At 41.8% G+C, this 20,154-nt stretch overlaps 1 long non-coding RNA gene across 1 annotated transcript; it reads right to left on the bottom strand.

Annotated features, from left to right (window-relative positions):
* Positions 1-294: 294 nt before the first annotated feature.
* Positions 295-19,633, bottom strand: LOC145525434 (uncharacterized). The gene is made up of 3 exons (XR_014068206.1): positions 19,372-19,633; positions 955-9,311; positions 295-807 (listed from the first exon to the last, which is right to left on the bottom strand). It is a non-coding gene; the product is annotated as an uncharacterized LOC145525434 (long non-coding RNA).
* Between the last annotated feature and the right edge of the window lie 521 nt (positions 19,634-20,154).

Below are 20,154 nucleotides of genomic sequence, written 5' to 3'. Positions count from 1 at the left end.
TCTGCAATGCTGGGGCGGGGTGCTCCTGCCTCTCCCTACTGCAGCCCCTCCTCGCCTGCCTCTCTGCTCCCTGTTCCCCAGAGAGCTGACATGTCTGAACTAAGATGATGCTGCCCAACAGAAATACCAGGGGAGCCATCTATGTAATTTTAAGTTATCTTGAGACCACAGTTTTGAAGTGGAAAAAGAACAGGTAACTTTAATGATATATTTTATCCAATATATGTAAAATATTTTCATTTAAGCAAATAAGCAATAGATGAAAGATAAATAAGGTACTTTACATTCTTTTGTACTAAGTCTTCAAAATCAGGTTTGTATTATACGTTTACGGAACACCCCACTTCAAACTTCCCATGTTTATAAATGTTCAGTGGCCACATTGGCTAGTGACTCCCATGTTAGACAGTGAAACTCTAAGGAAGTCTCATCTGAAATGGGTAACTGTGCCTTCAAGGTCAGGATCAAGGTCTTTTCTTCTGCTTCCTTTCTTCCAGCTACTTGGTCCCATAAGCGGGTTTGGCTTCTCAGATGATGTGGGATATTTCCAACCTGGCAGGGCCGTGCCCTTGAGTCAGGCCTGGCCTTCCTCCTCCATCCTCCATTTCAGCTTCTCCACCTGAAAAGACCAGGTGGACAGACTCAGGGTGAGGAAGCTGGGAGCCTCACTGAGCATCCCCAGCTTCAGCCATATTTTCCAAGGCAATTTTCACCATCCTGTGGTAGACAAGATAATGCTTTATACAAATAGTGCTTTGTTTTCCATTTGGCTCTTTTTCTTTTGGGTAGCTTCCCTTTCTGAAACCGCTGAGTGGAGAAAGAATGAATGATATGAATCAGACCCCAAAAATCCCATGTGCAAGACCAAACAGGTTTCTGACTCAGAACACAACATAACTTGTCAGGAACATAATGACCAAAGAAGGTTCAATCCCATGTGATGGTTCAACTCACCCAGGGGTCCTCTGAGATAGGCTGCAGGGAAGGCAGGAGCAGAGACACTCCCGACAGAAAGCAGAAAGCAGGATCCATGGGATGTAAAGTTATGAATGAAGAGCAGCCCTAAGGGGTAGAGAAGCTGAGTAGAGGGAGGGCCATCCTGATTTTTGAAGGAATAAGCAGCTGTTGAAAAGAAAGCAGAAGCTGAACCACAGGGCAAGGAGAGACGGCTGGAGTGGCTGTTTCTCTGGACATTTCAGGCCTGCAGGAAGCCTGCTTGCAGTATTTTCTGTGCTTCCGCATCTGCTCCCGTGTCCTGCAATGTGTCACCCTGAATGTACTTCTACTCTTTACCACCTAGAAAGGCTTACTCCTCCTCTCCCCTGCCACCCAGATGGCTAAGGGTCTGCTGATTGGACAAACTTGTGTCTGGCTCCTATATTCCTTGACCTTCTTCTCTCCCCAAGCTCCCCAGCTATTCAGACAAACAGCCTTCCAGAGGCCCATTCTTTCCTTGTCTTCAAACTTATCTGGACATGCCAATACCAAGGGTGGACACTTACTTTCAGGCTGGGAACTACCCCCACATACTGATAAGTGGAGGGATGGCTATGGGAGCAGAAAACCCAGTTCCAGCTCTGGTCTGGCCTGGCAAGATGGTGCCATGCTGCCTTCCTCATCGCCCAGCAGGGACCAGGCTTCTCAGACTCCATACTGCCATGTAGTACCCTTTGGAGTCAGTTAACTAGCAACACTTGGCTCCTTTCTTTGCAAACCTCATTATGAAACACTTGTTAAGCAGTTGTTGTTCAAAGGTCTCTGCAGGGTGCCATCCTTGGAGGAAGGCGTTGCAACCCACTCCAGTATTCTTGCTTGGAGAATCCAATGGACAGAGGATCCTGGTGGGCTGTAGTCCATAGGGTCACAAAGAGGTGGACAAGACTGAGTGGCTTAGCATGCATGCATGCATCACGCAGGGTGCCATTAAAAGAAGGGTGGGTTAGTTTATGTGGATGTGGTTCTTTGCCCTCTGGGAGCTGGAAATCATATTTTGAAGACAAAATAAGAAAAATTTACCTGTGGAAGATGAGATTGCATAATTCCCCATGGTTTAGACTTTGGTCTCTGAAAGCCTCTGTTGCCTGTATTCATGTTCTTCTTAACACCGTAATTGCTGCCAATTGGAGTACACTCTGTATTGCCAACACTTTTCTTGTGGATAATTTGTGCTAGGCCACCCTTTAAAGTTCTCTCTGCTGTTATCGGCTCCTCTACTTAATTAATTTCTTTGTTTAATGTCCATGCAATATTATCATCACGTTTCGTTTTATTCCAGAATGCAGCCTGAAATCCAGCAAGAGCTGGAGACAGAACAAACACCTAATTACCTTTAAACAGTTTTTCAGTTCATTCTTCAGCACTTGCAGCCCTCTTTTACCTCATTTTTTTTGTCACCGCCACCCCAGTACTCATCTCTGACAAAGGAAGGTTCTGAACAGGAATCAAACAGCTTCTACGGTTTACACTTGGCTGGAGTGCGAGTGATGCTGTCTGCTCTCTGTGCTGGAGGTGAAGGGAATCAGGAAGAACTGAAGAGAAGGTTTGCCAAGGAAGACCTAGACACTGACTTACCCCAGGTTGAGCATTCACAAGCTGGTTTTGTTTTTTAGATATTTTTCAAATGTTAATATAAAATTGTAAAACATAAAAAGTTAAAACTGCTTTTGTGATTCTCTGTATTTTGGATTTTCATGCTTTGGTTTCTACCTCCACCCTATATCACTGGCATTAATGGATGGTTGTAATATGCTCTAAAACAGTGTTGCTGTTTATTTGTAGCAAAGAGCCCTCACCTGGGAGCAAGTGATATGCCAGGGAATTGCCTAGTTTTTCAAAGTGCATTGTGAAAGTCTTCTAAAAAACCTATACCCAGTTCATTTCAGTGCTCTTTTTTGTTGTTAAAAAATTACTATCCACCTCTCTGTTATTTCTGGAGAACATAGAGAAGTGACAGGAATTCTGAAATCAGCGAACAATAGCCATGCCGCTAAAGACTCAATCTGGTGGCCAGCACAACAATCATGATAATAATAATAATGATTCTGTCTATTAGGAATTGTGTTCAGCTGCTAGAAACAGAGATCAGACCACAGTGCCTTGAACACATATGAGCTCACCCACGTAACAGAAATGTGGAGGCTGGTATGGTGCCTCCCTCATCGTCACAATCACAGAAGCCTTTCATCTCTCTGCTCAACCATTTTTATTTCACGGCTTCCATTTTTAAGGTTCCAGTACATCTACTGGTGTTCCAGCCATCATGTCCACATTTCAGATAGGAAGGAGAAGGAAGAGGGGAAAGGAGAGGGGAAAGGTACATGTCAGCAGTACATCCCATCCTTAAGGGGATATTCCAAATCTATTGTTTTATTTCTTTCCTCCACAAAATCATTTTGCATCTCACCAACCTTATATAAAGACTGAAATTTCTAGTATGTTCATCTTAACCAGAACATTCCCTGCAGAGGGTCATGTTGTTTTTGCCATCGTTTGTTGTCCAACACACTATCTCCTTGCAGATATGAAGATATGAAGGCCTGAGTTTGGCACAGTTTTTGGAAGGCAGACCTGACATGCTCAAACAATTAAACATTTTGAGTACCCTCCATGTGCAAGGTAAAGGACTAAGAGCTGAGAAGATTATAAAGAAGATAATATGTGCCTTCCTTTACAACACACAAACAAAATGTTAAAGAACGAATTAACATATATCTGGTTAACTGTTAAACTTGTGTTACCCACAAAATGATGGAGGAATTCAAAAGAAGGTAAGGTCATATTGAGCTTTGGTAATTTAGTAGTCTATACAAAGATGGGGAACTATGTTATCCTGAGAGAAGATAAGAGGTGGAGTTTATTCATAAAAGATAAGTTGTTGTTCAGTTGCTAAGTCGTGTCAAACTCTTTGCAAACCCATGGACTGCAGTATGCCAGGCTTCCCTGTCCTTCACTGTCTCCTGGAGTTTGCTCAGACTTATGTCCATTGAGATGATGATGCCACCCAAACCTCTCATCCTTTGTCACCCCCTTCTCCTCCTTCCCTCAATCTCTCCCAGTGTCAGGGTCTTTTCCAATGAGTTGGCTGTTCACATCAGGTGGCCAAAGTATTGGAGCTTCAGATTCAGCATCAATCCTTCCAGTGAATATTCAGGGTTGATTTCCTTAGGATTGACTGGTTTGATCTCTTTGCAGTCCAAGGGACTCTCAAGAGTTTTCTCCAACACCACAGTTCAAAAGCATCAATTCTTCGGTGCTCAGCCTTCTTTATGGTCCAACTCTCACATCCATACATGACTACTGGTAAAACCAGAGCTTTGACTATACAGACCTGGTCAGCAAAGTGATGTCTCTGCTTTTTAATACACTGTCTAGGTTGGTCATAGCTTTTCTTCCAAGGAGCAAGCTTCTTTTAATTTCATGGCTGCAGTCACCATCCACAGTGATTTTGGAGCCCCCAAAAATAAAGTCTGTCACTGTTTCCATTGTTTCCCCATCTATTTGCCATGAAGTGAGAAGACTGGATGTCATGATCTTCGTTTTTTGAATATTAAGTACTAAGCCAGCTTTTTCACTCTCCTCTTTCACCTTCATCAAGAGGCTCTTCAGTTCCTCTTCACTTCCTGCCATTAGGGTGGTGTCATCTGCATATCTGAAGCTGTTGCTATTTCTCCCAGCAATGTTGATTCCAGCTTGTGCTTCACCCAGCCCAGCATTTGCATGATGTACTCTGCGTATAAGTTAAATAAACATGGTGACAATATACAGCCTTGACATACTTCTTTGCCAATTTTTGAACCAGTTCATTGTTCTGTGTCCGGTTCTAACTGTGGCTTCTTGACCTGCATACAGGTTTCTTAGGAGGCAGGTAAGGTGGTCTAGTATTCCCATCTCTTTAAGAATTTTCCACAGCTTGCTGTGATCCACACAGTCAAGGGCTTTAGCATGGCCAGTGAAGCAGAAGCTTTTCTGGAATTCTCTTGCTTTATCTATGATCCAGAGGATGTTGGCAATTTGAATTCTGGTTCCTCTGCCTTTTCTTAATCCAGTTTATACATCTGGAAGTTCTTGGTTTATGTAATATTGAAGACTACCCAACTTGAAGGATTTTGAGCATTACCTCGCTAGCATGTGAAATGAGCTCAACTGTACAGTACTTTGAGCATTTTTTGGCATTGTCCTTCTTTGGGATTGGAATGAAAACTGACCTTTTCCAGTCCTGTGGCCACTGTTGAGTTTTCCAAATTTGCTGGCATATTTAGTGCAACACTTTAACGCAATCATCTTTTAGGATGTGAAACAGCTCAGCAGGAATTACATCACCTCCAATAGCTTTGTTCATAGTGATGCTTCCTAAGGCCCACTTAACTTCACACTCCAGGATGTCTGACTCTAGCTGAGTGATTGCATCATCATGGTTATCTGAGTCATTAAGACATTTTTGTACAGTTCTTCTGTGTATACTTGCCAGCTCTTCTTAATGTCTTCTGCTTCTGTTAGTTCCATACCATTTCTGTCCTTTATTGTGCCCATGATTGCATGAAATGTTCCCTTGGCATCCCTAATTTCTTGAAGACATCTCTAGTCTTTCCCATTCTATTGTTTTCCTCTATTTCTTTGCATTGTTCACTTAAGAAGGCTTTCTTATCTCTCCTTGTTTTTCTTTGGAACTCTGCATTCAGATGGATATATCTTTCCTTTTCTTCTTTGCCTTTCACTTCTCTTCTTTTCTCAGCTATTTCTAAGGCCTCCTCAGACTACCATTTTGCCTTTTTGTATTTCTTTTTCTTTGGGATGGCTTTGATCACTGCCTCCTGTATAATGTTACAAACCTCCATCCATAGTTCTTTAGGCACTCTGTCTATCAGACCTAATCTCTCGAATCCATTTGCCACTTCCACTGTATAATCGTAAGGGTTTTGATTTAGGTCATACTTAAATGTCTAGTAGTTTTCCCTACTTTCTTCAATTTAAGTCTGAATTTGGCAATAAGGAGTTCATGATCTGAGCCTCAGTCCACTCCTGGTCTTGTTTTTGCTGACTGTATGGAGCTTCTCCATCTTCAGCTGCAAAGAATATAATCAATCTGATTTTGGTATTGACCATCTGGTGATGTCCACGTGTAGAGTCATCTCTTGTGTTATTAGAAGAGGATGTTATCTATGTCCAGTGTGTTCTCTGTTAGCCTTTGCCCTGCTTCATTCTGTACTCCAAGGACAAACTTGCCTGTTACCCCAGGTATCTCTTGATTTCCTACTTTTGCATTCCAGTCTCCTATGATGAAATGGACATTTATTTTTGGTGTTAGTTCTAGAAGATCTTGTAGGTCTTGATAGAACATTCAACTTCAGCTTCTTTTGCATTTGTGGTTGGGGCATAGACTTGGATTATTTTGATTTTGAATGATTTGCTTTGAAAATAATTGAGATCATTCTGTCATTTTTGAGATTGCACTCACGTACTGCACTTCAGAATCTTTTGTTGACTAAGAGGCCTACTCCATTTCTTCTAAGGGATTCTTGCTCACAGTAGTAAATATGATGGTCATCTGAATTAAATTCACCATTCCCATCCATTTTAGTTCACTGATTCCTAAAATGTCAATGTTCACTCATGCAATCTCCTGTATGACCACTCCAGTTTATCTTGATTCCTAGACCTAAGATTCCAGATTCCTATGTAATACTGTTCTTTACAGCATCTCCCAGTGTTTGCTCAAATTCATGTCTATTGAGTTCATTAAAAGATAAGATTGATGATAAAAAGAAAAGAGGTGGAGCTGATTGATAAGAGGTTGTTCAGTTCAGTTCAGTTCAGTTGTTCAGTCGTGTCCAGCTCTTTATGACCCCATGGACTACAGCATGCCAGGCCTCCCTGTCTATCACCAGCTCCCGGAGTTTACTCAAACTCATGTCCATTGAGTCGGTGATGCCATCCAACCATCTTATCCTCTGTCGTCCCCTTCTCCTCCTGCCTTCAATCTTTCCCAGCATCAGGGTCTTTTCAAATCTGTCAGCTCTTCGCATCAGGTGGCCAAAGTATTGGAGTTTCAGCTTCAACATCAGTCCTTCCAATGAACATTCAGGACTGATTTCCTTTAGGATTGGTAAGAGTTCAGTTCAGTTCAGTTCAGTTGCTCAGTCGTGTCCGAGACTCTGCGACCCCATGAATTGCAGCACGCCAGGCCTCTCTGTCCAACACCAACTCCCAGAGTCCACCCAAACCCATGTTCATTGAATCGGTGATGCCATCCAACCATCTCATCCTCTGTCGTCCCCTTCTCCTCCCGCCCCCAATCCTACCCAGCATTAGGGTCTTTTCCAATGAGTCAACCCTTCGCATGAGGTGGCCAAAGTATTGGAGTTTCAGCTTCAACATCAGACCTTCCAATGAGCACCCAGGATTGATCTCTTTTAGGATGGATTGATTGGATCTCCTTGCAATCCAAGGGACTCTCAAGAGTCTTCTCCAACACCACAGTTCAAAAGCATCAATTCTGCGGCGCTCAGCTTTCTTCACCGTCCAACTCTCACATCCATACATGACCACTGGAAAAACCATAGCCTTGACCAGACGGACTTTTGTTGGCAAAGTAATGTCTCTGCTTTTAAATATGCTATCTAGGTTGGCCATAACCTTCCTTCCAAGGAGTAAGTGTCTTTTAATATCATGGCTGCAGTCACCATCAGCAGTGATTCTGGAGCCCAAAAAAATAAAGTCTGACACTGTTTCCACTGTTTCCCCATCTATTTCCCATGGAGTGATGGGACCAGATGCTATGATCTTAGTTTTCTGAACGTTGAGCTTTAAGCCAACTTTTCACTCTCCTCCTTCACCTTCATCAAAAGGCTCTTTAGTTCTTCTTCACTTTCTGCCATAAGGGTGGTGTCATCCGCATATCTAAGGTTATTGATATTTCTCCCGGCAATCTTGATTCCAGCTTGTGTTTCTTCCAGCCAGGCGTTTCTCATGATGTACTCTGCATATAAGTTAAATAAGCAGGGTGACAATATACAGTCTTGACATACTCCTTTTCCTATTTGGAACCAGTCTGTCGTTTCATGTCCAGTTCTAACTGTTGCTTCCTGACCTGCATACAGGTTTCTCAAGAGACAGGTCAGATGGTCTGGTATTCCCACCTCTTTCAGAATTTTCCACAGTTTATTGTGATCCACACAGTCAAAGGCTTTGGCATAGTCAATAAAGCAGAAATAGATGTTTTTCTGGAACTCTCTTGCTTTTTCAATGATCCAGCGGATATTGGCAATTTGATCTCTGGTTCCTCTGCCTTTTCTAAAACCAGCTTGAACATCTGGAAGTTCACGGTTCATGTATTGCTGAAGCCTGGCTTGGAGAATTTTGAGCATTACTTTACCAGCATGTGAGATGAGTGCAATTGTGCGGTAGTTTGAGCATTCCTTGGCATTGCCTTTCTTTGGGATTGGAACGAAAACTGACCTCTTCCAGTCCTGTGGCCACTGCTGAGTTTTCCAAATTTGCTGGCATATCGAGTGCAGCACTTTCACAGCATCACCTTTGAGGATTTGAAATAGCTCAACTGGAATTCCATCACCTCCACTAGCTTTGCTCATAGTGATGCTTTCTAGGGCCCACTTGACTTCACATTCCAGGATGTCTGGCTCTAGGTGAGTGATCACACCATCGTGATTATCTGGGTCGTGAAGATCTTTTTTGTACAGTTCTTCTGTGTATTCTTGCCACCTCTTCTTAATATCTTCTGCTTCTGTTAGGTCCATACCATTTCTGTCCTTTATCGAGCCTATCTTTGCATGAAATGTTCCTTAGGTATCTCTAATTTTCTTGAAGAGATCTCTAGTCTTTCCCAATCTGTTGTTGTCCTTTATTTCTTTGCACTGATCGCTGAGAAAGGCTTTCTTATCTCTCCTTGCTATTCTTTGGAACTCTGCATTCAGATGGAAATATCTTTCCTTTTCTCCTTTGCTTTTCACTTCTCTTCTCTTCCCAGCTATCTGTAAGGCCTCCTCAGACAGCCATTTTGCTTTTTTGCATTTCTTTTCCATGGGGATTTTCTTGATCCCTGTCTCCTGTACAATGTCACGAACCTCTGTCCATAGTTCATCAGGCACTCTGTCTATCAGGTCTAGTCCCTTAAATCTATTTGTCACTTCCACTGTATACTCATAAGGAATTTGATCTAGGTCATACCTGAATGGTCTAGTGGTTTTCCCTACTTTCTTCAATTTAAGTCTGAATTTGGCAATAAACAGTTCATTGATAAGAGGTTGAGTGACAATTAATGATAGGAGGGGTAGATGTCTGGATATCTGAATGGCCTGAAAGACAAAATTTGAAGAAGTGAGACGCAGAAAATAAAGACCATCAATTATAAAATTTAATCTGGTACAATCACACTATGGTAACTGGTAGGTTTGTCGATACAAAAAAGGACAAAAAGGAAAGATATGTGGATTTAAATTTGAGAAGTGAAGATGGGAGACTTAAGATTCTGATAATAGCATACCATATCATTAGAATTCTCCTGCAATGTCCGAGACCCGGGTTCGATTCCTGGGTCTGGAAGATCCCCTGGAGAAGGAAATGACAACCCACTCCAGTATTCTTGCCTGGAAAATTCCCATGGACAGAGAAGCCTGGTGGGTTACAGCCCATGGAGTCACAAGTGCTGGACACGAGTTAGAGACTAAACCACCACCACCATGATATTGAATATCTGAGAAATATATAAGAACATCTTCTTGAAACAACAACAACAACAAAAAAGGATAAAATTACTGCTCCAGGATTGGGGGAAATGGTGGAACTCCTGGGAGATGAACTGGCATTTAAGGTTGGTTTTCCCTTTGGGATGTTTGCTAACTCCAGAAGGGATGACATATCAGTTGATAAATGTCTCTAACACTCTTGAAGGGGGAAAACAGTGTTACTAGTCCAGAGGTCAGCATAGAACAAATTCTGATGAATTCTCTTGGGTTGGAACTCAGAAGAATATAGACCTTCCTAGGTACTTCAAATAATTTCAGACCCTAAAATTGAATTGAGATGATCTCAAATTGTTAATATACCCAAGTACCTAGCAGAAATGAAAACAAATCTTTTGGAAAGAGATAACATTTTCAACCTCAGTGTATTCCTACAAGCAATTTTGCAAAACAATATCCAGCACACAATTAAAAATAACTAGCCACATGAAGAAGTAAGACTACATGGCCAACACTAACAAAAGCAATAAAATCAGGCCCACAGGGGCTACAATATAGAAGTTTTATCACACTTAGACTGCTAAGCAACTGTGCTTCTTATGTTCAAGACTATAAAAGAGAAGATGAAAACTTTTAACAAAGAACTAGAAACTTTAAAATGGTATTTCTGGGACAAAATACTATAATAATTGAAAGTTACAATCCAATCCAACTGAAAGTTAAACAGCATATTAGCAAAGATGAAAGGACAATTCATGAAGAAGACTTTCAGAAAGAAACAGGAAACAAAGGAATGAAAAATACAAGGCAAAGAGTAAGAGATATAGAAGATACAATGAGAAGGTCTAATATGAATTTAATTAAAGTCCCAAAAGGAGAAGAGATGGAAAACAAAATAGAAGCAGAGGTTGGTTAGTAATTTTCCAAAACTGATGAAAGATACCAAGTCATGGATTTAAGAATTCACATTAAGGATAAATGAAAATACATTCACAAGTAGGCATACAGTTCACAAACTTCAGAAAATTAAACACACACAAAAATATCTTAGTACCAGCCAGAGAAAATATCAGGTGGATTCTTAATATTATTCTTAATATCTAAAGAATATCTACAAATCAATTAAAATTAAAAAGACAAAGAACCCAATAGAATAAAGGACAGGAAATTTGAACAGGCACTTCATAAAATAGGATATCCAAAGGGCATAGACTTACAAAAACATGTTCAACTTTACTAATAACAAGAAAATATAAATTAAAATTATAATGATAGTCCATAACACACTCACAAAAATGGCTTCTAGGTAGACAATATAAAGTGTAGATGAAGATAAGGAACAAAGGAAACTCTGTTACCCTTATGGTAAAACAGCTTTCAAACACTAATGGTGAGTCCCTACTGAACAAACTTATATCCTATGACTCAGTAATTTCAGGCGTAAGTATTGAGAAACACATATAAGAAAATTTATAGCAGCACTATTTTAATAGCCCCAAACCGGAAACTATATAAATGCCTATGGATAGCAGGATGGATAAAGATTGTGGTATATTCACATAGTAAAGCAACATGCAGCTATTATGAAAAGAAAAAGCTTTACTAAAAATAAACTCACTACAGCCACATGTAATAAAATAAATGAGTCTCAATGTTGAGAGAAATAATCATAAAAGAATGCATAATTTATTATATACACTTCAAAAAGCATACAAAACTAATGTTTAGGAGTGTGTATACTTATAACTTAGTTACTCTCTCAGTTGTGTTCGACACTTTGTGATCCCATGGACTGTAGCCCCCCAGGCTCCTCTGTCCATGAAATTCTCCAGGCAAGAATATTGGAGTGGGTAGCCATTCCCTTCTCCAGGGGATCTTCCTGACCCAGGGATCGAACCCAGGTTTCATGCATTGCAGGTGGATTCTTTACCACTGAGCCACCTGGGAATGTACAAATGTAGTAAAGTAATGATTTTCATAAAAGTCAAGGGAATAGTATCATTAAGAGTGAAGAAAGGTAGTGATTAGGGGGTACTTCTGAGGTGCTAAACACATTTCCACATTTTTTAACTCAGGTGTTGTTCTACAAGTGCTCATTTTGTTATAAATCATTAATCTGGACATTTTGTTCACTTTTCTATGTTAAATTTTACAGCAAAAAATGTTTTAAAGAAGAGAAATAGAGTCAGACTTTCTTATAACTCTTACATATGGCACACTTACTGGTGTCAGGCACTACAGTAAGCACTTTACGTAAACAACTTCATATAATCATCCTAATGATCCTGAGAAGTACATTTCACCTCTGTTCCTCTCCCCATTTACTGACTCTTAATTCCCCCAACTGAAAGATGGGAATAATATCCCACCTCGAGAGATTATTGTCAGAATTGAATGAGATATATGCAGAGTCAAAGTGTCTAACACATAGGAATGCTACTTAAAGGTTAGTTATTATTTCATCAGAGAGCTGAGACTCACTGAAATCAAACAGCTTGCACAAATCCACACAGATAATAAGACAGAAACTATAATTTGAGCCAATGTCAGTCACAGCTGGCTCCCGTTCCTCTTCACCAGGATAGCGCATCCCCCAAATGTTCTGTGAGTTTTATGTCGGACACCAGAGCCACTCTGGAGAAGGGAATGGGAACCCACTCCAGTATTCTTGCCTTGAGAATCCCATGGACAGAGGAGCTTGGCAGGCTACAGTCCATAGGGTCGCAAAGAGTTCGACATGACTGAGCGACTAACACACTTTTCCAGAGCCATTCAGTTGTAGAACAGGAGAGATGAGACTCCAGCTGGCCTCAGCCTGCCCCTTCCTCTGGGAAAACAGTGGGATTTGTTCTCTATGTGAACTGACATCACGTATTCACCTTCCTTTTTTTTTTTTTTAAGGAGTGGAGGTTGTCTCAGTTTGTATCCCAAGCTAACTTAATAAAGAAAATAATTCTGGGGTGTGGGCATCCAGAGATGATGGGCTCTGTAACTGTGCCTTCCATAGGAAGAGGGTCACAGTCAGTCCTGAGACTCCTCTGCAGCCCTTCCACACAATCCTTGTGGGCTCAGAACCACTATAATGGCATTAAGCATCTGCAGATGGACAGCCTGGCAGAACCCAAGGCTGGTTACTTAGCATATGTCAGAGGATTGAGTTGCTAGAACTCAGAGATGTGACTGATAGACTGGAGATAGGAGAGAAAGCAGGGCAGGTGGACAAGGAGAATGAATATTTCATCTTTAGTTTTCTCCTTTCTTTCTTCTTTCATGTCTATTTTTGCCATCTTGCATTTGAAAGAAATTATGTTCTTGAAGCTCGTCATAGCTAGCTTTTCTTCTCTCCTCCACTTACTCTTAATTGTTGCTATTGCTGTTTAGTCACTAAGTCAAGTCCAGCTCTTTTGCAAGCCCATGGACTCTAGCCAACCAGGCTCCTCTGTCCATGGGATTTCCCAGACAAGAATACTGGAGTTGGCTGTCATTTCTTCTCCAGGGGGTCTTCCCAACCCTGGGATTGAACCCCTGTCTCCTGCATTGGCAGACAGATTCTTTACAATGAGTCACCAGGGAAGCACCACTCTTAACCTAACCCCACATACTAAATCAACCCAGAAGCTATAATATTTTACAGTTTGTGTGTGTTAATTGCTCAGTCATGTCCGACTCTTTCTGACCCATGGGCTATAGCTGGCCAGGCTCATCTGTCCATGGAATTCTTCTGGCAAGAATACTGGAGTGGGTGGCCATTCTCTTCTCCAGGGGTTCTTCCCAACCCAGGGATCAAACCCAGGTGTCCTGCTTTGCAGGCAGATTCTTTACCGTATGAAACACCAGGGAAGCCTATCTTACAGCTTAAAAGGAGTTTTTACATGTATAAATTCTCATAAAAACTGTGTTGGAGACTTCCTGCTTAAGCTCTGACATGTAAAAAGCTTGGAAGTTGTCACACCTTTACAATAAGAAAACGCTGAATAAATGAAAAATCAGTGCCTTTTGGACCCATTAGAGGAACGCATTTCTGCAATTCCGCTGGGCATTATCTTTAGACTTGTAACCCTGGAAAAGTGATGGGGAAGAGAAAAGCGCAACAAACACACAAAACGTTGGTTTCTATCTGACACCTGCTATCAATTCAGAGGGTTCATATCTGATCAGAATTAATGTGGCAGATGGAGCCAAATGAATAGTGACTGTTACCTTCCTGGAATTATTTCAGGATATTCTGTATCTTCAGCCATATATTAGGAAGACTAAAATGGGAAACACACACATACAGAGTGTAATCATTTATGAAAAAAAGATAATTTAGTGAAGTCACGACTACAAATCTAGCAGACCTAAAACACTAGGCCCAGACAGTTTCTCTGAAGAATTCTATGAAACATTCAAGAACAAAATAATACCAATTTTCCACAACCTTTTCCAGAAAATGGAAGCAGAGGAAATACTTCCTAACTTATTCTATTAGGATAGCATTACCCCAATATTAAAGCCAGTTAAAGACACTACAAGAAAGGAAGCTTATGACCAATACTTCTGATGAACATAGACACAAAAATCCTCAACAAAATATTAGCAAATCAAATCCAACAATTCATAAAAGCAATTACATATCATGACCAAGTGGGATTTATTTCACATATGCAAGGTTCAGCTTTCAAAAACCAATGTAACCCACCATATTAGTAGGCTGAAGAAAAAAAATCATATGATCCCATCAATTGATGCAGGAAAGCATTTGACAAAATCCAACACCCAATCATGAAAAATCTCTCAGTAAACTAGGAATTGAAAGGAATTTCCTCAGCTTTATAAGTGAAAGAGAAGAACACCAATAAAAACCTACAGCTACCACCAACCTTAATGGCAAAAAACTGAACACTTTCCCTCTAAAATTAGTAAAAGGGAAAGATGTTCTTTCTCATCATTCCTGTTCAACATCATTTTGGAAATCTTAACTAATGCAATAAGAAAACAAAAAGTACAGAGATGTGAAAGAAAAAAGAACTGTCTTTCTGCACAGGTAACATGGTAGTATAAGTAGAAAACCCAAAAATCTATCCCCCCAAATCTAATGAATAACAAGTACAGTATGGTCTCAGGACACAAGCTCAAGACACAAAAATCAAATACTTTCCATTATACTAGCAATGAGCAATTGGAATTTTAATTTTTAAAAAATACCATTTGCAATAGCACTTAAAAACGAAGTGCTCAGGTACAAATCTAACAAAATTGGCATAGAATCCTTATGTGGAAAATACAAAACATTGATATTCCATGTTGATTAAAAGACTAATATTAAGATTTCAGTTCTTTCTAACTTGATCTCTAGATTTAATGCAATCCCATTGTAAATACTAACAAGCTGTTTGTAAAGCTTATGTGGTGCTGTGGACTGAATTGAAAAAAAGTGTTAGTTGTTCAGTCATGTCTGACTTTGTGACCCTGTGGACTGTAGACCACCAGGCTCCTCAGTCCATGGAATACTGGACAAGAATACTGGAATGGATAGCCATTCCTTTCTCCAGGGGATCTTCCTGACCTAGGAATCAAACTTGAGTCTCTTACATTGCAGGCAGATTCTTTACCATCTAAGCTACCAGGGACTGAATTGTGTCCCCCTCAAAATTCATATGTTAAAGTCCCCTCCCCCCACCGTCACTCTATTTAAAGACAGGCTTCTGTGAAAGTAGTTGAGGTTAAATGAGGTCATCAGAGTAGGGTCCTCACTGATAGGATAAGTGTCTTTATAGGAAGAGATACCAGATCTTGCTCTCTTCTGCCATATGAGGACACAGTGAGAAAGAGGCGGTCTATAAACCACAAAGGGAGATCTCACTAGAGCCCAACTGTGCCGGCACCCTGAGCTCAGACTTGCAGCCTCCAGAATTGTGCAAAAATAAATTTCTGTTGTTTAAGCCACCCAGTTTATGGTATTTTATTATGGCAGCACAAACAGACTAATTCCTATGGAAAGGCAAAAAACCCAGAGTATCCAAAACAATCCTGAAGAACCATGAAGTTGGATGACTCACACTACCTCATTTTAAGACTTACTACAAATCTACAATAATCAACACAGCATGGTATTGATGAAAGGACAGACACAAAGATCAATGGAACAGAAGCAAGAGTCCAGAGATGGGTCCACACAAATATTGTCAACTGATTTTTCTTTATGAAGGTAGAAAGGAATTCAATGGAGAAAGAAGTCTTTTCAATATACAGCAAAATATGAACCCAGACACAGACCTTACACCTTACCCAAAAATTAATTTGAAATGAATCATAGACCTAAATGTAAAGTGTGAAACTATAAAACTTCCAAAAGAAACATGGGATAAAATCTACACGATATTGGGCCTGATGATGAATTTTTAGATACAATATCAAAAGCACAATCTCTGAAAGAAAAACACTGATATTGGTCTCTATTAAAGTAAAAAAAGTTCTACTCAAAAAAAAAAACTTCTGCTGTGTAAAAGACACTGTTGAGAGAATGGAAAAACAACCACAGACAAAGGGAAAATTTTTGCAAAACGTATATCAGATAAATGACTTCTATTCAAACTACACAAAGAACTCTTTAAATTCAACAATAAGTAGACAAACAATCCAACTAAAACTAAAACAAAAGCCTAAGTGGCCAAAGCTGGAACTACTTAAGCAATAAAATAAATCATGTATTATTGGATTAAAACTTAAAGTATAAAATAAATATCCATGAGTTCATTCTGACATAAATAAATGGGGGAAAGAAACAAAATCCTTAGCACAGAAGAATCCCAAGTAATTTATGTAGATACTCTGCCCTCAGGGAGATGAACCATCAGCCTCCCCCACCCCACCCTTAAGTGTGGGCGGTCTAAAGTGCATAGTAACTTCTTGCTGAAGAGTTCAATATGGAAAGAGGTCAAGGGGCATAAAGTAACGTGTTTCTACAGAAGTAACATCAGCCTGGTGATCAAAGTCAAGATCAACAATGATAAGTCTTCATGATAGTACCTATCCTGACGTGATGCGATGAAAATGATACTTCACCTCTGTAACCTTCCTCCCCAAAACCCATCACCCCAGTCAATTTGTGAGTAAACACGAAACAAATCCCAACTGAGAGACATTCTACAGAATACCTGACCCATATTCATCAAAACTGTTAAGGTCATCAAAAACAAAGTTTGAGAGGTTGTCACAGCCAAATGAATGAAATACAGAGTCAGAAAGACTTTAGATAAAGACTAAAGAAATCTAAAGCAAATTTGGATAATGATTAATAATATTGCACCAATACAGGTTCATTAATTGTGACAAAGGGATCATATAACCTAAGATTCAGTAATATGAGAAACTGGGTTCCTATAGTCTATGTGGGAACTGTGCTGTCTTAGCAACTTTTCTGTGAATCTAAATCTATTCTAATATGAAAGGCATATTGAAAAAAAAAACCTGACTTTTTTAAAAAATTATTTTCCCCATTTTAAGATTAGGAAACAGAGGCTGTGAAAAGTTGAATGAGCCATCCAAGGTCCCAAGGCTACAGGCTGGCCCAGGAAGCCAGGTCTGTTGGACTCTAGATTCTGTTTTTCTTTTCCCTTGGGCTATTAAAGTTCAGTTTTCTTTTGCAACCGTGGCAAAAATAAAATGGCGAGGCGCGGAATTCAAAATGAAAGGAAATAAAGCAACATTGCAGATAACAGTAAAAGGTAACAGTAAAAGGTAGTACAGGGGTTTTGAAAGTTATCTAAAAATTCTCAGTCCCAGGTGGTAAGGTGGTGCTGCCCCCGACCCACGCTGTGACTCTCACAGGCGGCTGGTCAGCTCCACTAGGGTGACCCCCACCAACACACACACACACACACGCACACGCACACACACATATAAAGCTGCGGCCTCGGCCTCCCGCCGGGAACAGGGGCACTCCCTTCACCCCTCAAGGGCAGCCCCCTTTATCCTCCAGGGGCAGCAGCTGTGAACGCTGGGCTACCTTTAAATCTCTGCACTGATGATGGCTCTGTAATTGTGTCTGACCAAGGTAGCTTGTCAGAGCCTTTCTGATTTGCTCACCATTTATTTCTTTAAATTAAAAAAATGCTCCCTCCCTTGCTAGTTGGCTGTTTGGTATTTATACAGGGTATCTGTGCATGAAAGCGGTTCATGCTCTCAGGTGATGTCCTAGCTTCCCTGGGTTCCTCCTAGGGTCTTAACCTGCGGGCCTGAAACCTGGGTTCTAGGACCACGTCTGCCCTGAGGGCTGTGTGGATGCTTCCCACAGCAGGAGTTGCTGCCCTGGGCGGGGATAGGACACAATTGCCTGGGGCCAGACCTCCTCTGGGCTTTCTCTGACAAGTTGAAGTAGGTGTGCTGGTCCCTTGCACCTCCTCCCAAAGTTACCCTGCGTGGACATCTGCCCTCATTTTTTTTGCTGCTATCTGCAATGCTGGCTATTTCTCCTTTTCTGCATGAAAGGCACCTGCCTACCCTTCAAAGCCAAGTTCTCAGGTCTTCCCTGGGCACCCTTCACCACCTGGCCTCCTCGTGGCTTCCCTCCTCTGTGCTCCCACACCCTAGGTTTCTTCCATGAACAGGTGTGTAACCCAAGTTTCTACCACAACCGCCCAGCAGCCTTCTCTGGCGCATTTCCCATCTGCCCCAAGTAAGATCAGAGCCTTAAATTTATTCCCAAGCAGTGTCTGTGTATCTAAATGGCAGATGGCTCAGAGGGTAAAGCATCTGCTCGCAATGCGGGAGACCCAGGTTCGATCCCTGGGTCAGGAAGATCCCCTGGAGAAGGGAATGGCAACCCACTCCAGTATCTTGCCTGGAGAATCCCATGGACGGGGGAGCCTGGTGGGCTACAGGGGTCACAGAGTCGGACACGACTGAGCGACTTCCTTTTCACTTTCAGTGTCTATGTGTTTGTGTGTGTCAGGGTGTGGGGGGAGCAGTGAGGGTTCCCAGCACTGACTTCTGGTGTCTTCCGTCTCCCCCCTGCTCCGGCTCACGATGTCTTCTCTTGCTGCACTACCCGCCACGGCCACCCATACTCTGTGAAGCTGCTGAAGCCAGGTGCCTATCCACACATCTCTGGTCCAGCCTGTTGCCTCCCACTTCAGGCCAGGTCACGTGGAGGCAGGTCAGGACTCTGAGGACAGCACACCAGCGCAAGGGGGACCTGCTCTTCCCCAGGTGGCTCTGTGTGGAGCTGGGACACAGAGATCGAAAGGCGTGTGCTGGCAGAACGCTGAAGGCCAAAGTCTAGGTCAAGTCCATCCAAAAGAGCCAGGGGTGGGAGACAAGGCCGGAGGGAAAGGGTCAGCGAGGGGTGTGGTGAAAACGGGCCGATTTAGCCTAAAGTTATGAAGCACACACTTTAGGGCCTTCTCACTTGCCCAGGCCCCTTCCCAGGCCCTGCAGCTGATTTTGTATTCAGAGTTTGATTTTTTTTTCCTAAAGAAGGTCTCAAATTTCATAAGCTTCAGGTTCCACAAAACCTGAATCTCTTCCAGGCAGAGAAAGTAGAAAGACTGAAGACGCAGATTAGTGGAGAAAAGGGTGGACTACAGACTAGACCAGTTCCAGATATAGAGTGAAGATGTCTATAACAGGGCATCATGAATCAATGAGTTCATTTGAAAAGCCTGGAGCAGAATGATGGACCTAGACGTACCTGAACGCGGCTGGATCCATGGCCCGGGGCACTGCCGTTTCTGTGCTCCAGAGGCCACCCTGAGTAAGGAAAATATGATAACTCCCTTTTGTGCTGCCGCATGAGTCAGGGCTGGAGTTAGCCCATGTGTCATCATTGGCCCATCTCAGTAGGAACTGGGAAAAGGCACTCCTTCCTGACACATGTAGCCCCTCACCAAGGTGCCTTTGGCAAGTGGAGCTCAGTCTGGATTTCAGCCCTGAAATCCAGGGCTTGCTCCCTCAGCTGAGTCCCTTTGTGTAGTAAACAACCTACCTAACTGCTGGGCAACCTGACTCAACATGGGTCACAAAGCAGGGCTGAGTTAAGCGTCCATGTCCCAGAGATTTTAGCCAATGAATTCTCCAGTGCCTACTCCTTCACTGGTAGAGTTCCCTCACCCCCTCACTTGGAACTCCTGCGTAAGTCCATGTGAGCTAAATCAGAGGACAGCTGGGATAAAGCACAACCCTGATGGCAGCAGATAGATAGACAGAAGGGCAAATCCCATTTCTGCCATTTACTGCTTGGTTAGCCTGGGGCAAGTCCTTCATCTCCTTGAACTGCTGTTTCTATCTGTGAAATGAAGCCCATAATGCATTCTTCTGAGAGTTGTGAAAAGAACGAAAGGAGATAATACTGATGTATCTAAAGTGTCTGGTCCATAACAGGAAGTCAGTTAATAGTAGCTATAATTGTTGAGTGATAGACACTTAAAATGATTCCCCTGCCCCCCACCTAGGATCAAGTTGTCATACCTCAACT

This window comes from Giraffa tippelskirchi, chromosome 11 (genome assembly GCF_054371585.1).
Source record: "Giraffa tippelskirchi isolate mGirTip1 chromosome 11, T2T-mGirTip1v1.2.pri, whole genome shotgun sequence".
Lineage (NCBI taxonomy): Eukaryota > Metazoa > Chordata > Mammalia > Artiodactyla > Giraffidae > Giraffa > Giraffa tippelskirchi.
The sequence above is the reverse complement of the archived record's forward strand: the minus strand, read 5'-3'. Positions and strand labels throughout refer to the sequence as shown.